Source organism: Schistocerca gregaria, unplaced genomic scaffold, assembly GCF_023897955.1.
Source record: "Schistocerca gregaria isolate iqSchGreg1 unplaced genomic scaffold, iqSchGreg1.2 ptg000386l, whole genome shotgun sequence".
NCBI lineage: Eukaryota > Metazoa > Arthropoda > Insecta > Orthoptera > Acrididae > Schistocerca > Schistocerca gregaria.
In genome coordinates, this window is record NW_026061828.1 from 2,728,425 (window position 1) to 2,729,476 (window position 1,052).

Here is a 1,052-nt window from a genome sequence, read left to right on the forward strand (position 1 = left end):
TCCGTCCGTTTTCGTCATTTGTTATCGATTCGACTTAAAGCCAGATCGTCACATTGGCCGCTCTTCTCACTGAAACGGTTGTACTTATCGTCTGCAAAGCTATGTCGCGTGCTGCGGTATGCGGATACACTAAAAGCACAATAGTAGAACACAGGTGAAGCTTCTAAGTTGATGTAATAGCCAGTAAGAAGTAGTAAAATTCAAGTTTTAGGTATCTGTTATTGACTATTTAGCTGGCTTTGGTGGATTGGACACGAGGTAGGAACTTAAGACTTTGCATGAAGGAGGTCTAGCAGCCGAGTTGCACGGGAGAATGTGAAAAGTGTTCATATGTAGTAAAAACCTGAGAAATCCGTACGTTTTCGTCATTTGTTATCGAATCGACTTAAAGCCAGATCGTCACATTGGCCGCTCTTCTCTCTGATACGGTTGTACTTCTCGTCTGCAAAGCTATGTCGCGTGCTGCGGTATGCGGAGACACTAAAAGCACCATAGTAGAACACAGATTAAGCTTCTAAGTTGATGTAATACCCAGTAAGAAGTAGTAAAATTCAAGTTTTAGTTAACGATTATTGACTTTTTAGCTGGCTTTGGTGCCTTGGACATGAGCTAGGACCTTAACATTCTGCTTGAAAGGAGGACTAGCAGCCGAGTTGCACGGGAGAACGTGAAAAGTGTTCATATGTAGTAAAAACCTTAGAAATCCGTCCGTTTTCGTCATTTGTTATCGAATCGACTTAAAGCCAGATTGTCACATTGGCCGCTCTTCTCTCTGAAACGCTTGTACCTATCGTCTACAAAGCTATGTCGCGTGCTGCGGTATGCGGAGACACTAAAATCACCATAGTAGAACACAGATGAAGCATCTACGTTGATGTAATAGCCAGTAAGAAGTAATCCAATTCAAGTTTTAGGTATCGATTATTGACTTTTTAGCTGGCTTTGGTGCCTTGGACATGAGCTAGGACCTTAATATTCTGCATGAAAGGAGGACTAGCAGCCGAGTTGCATGGGAGAATGTGAAAAGTGTTCATATGTAGTAAAAACCTGAG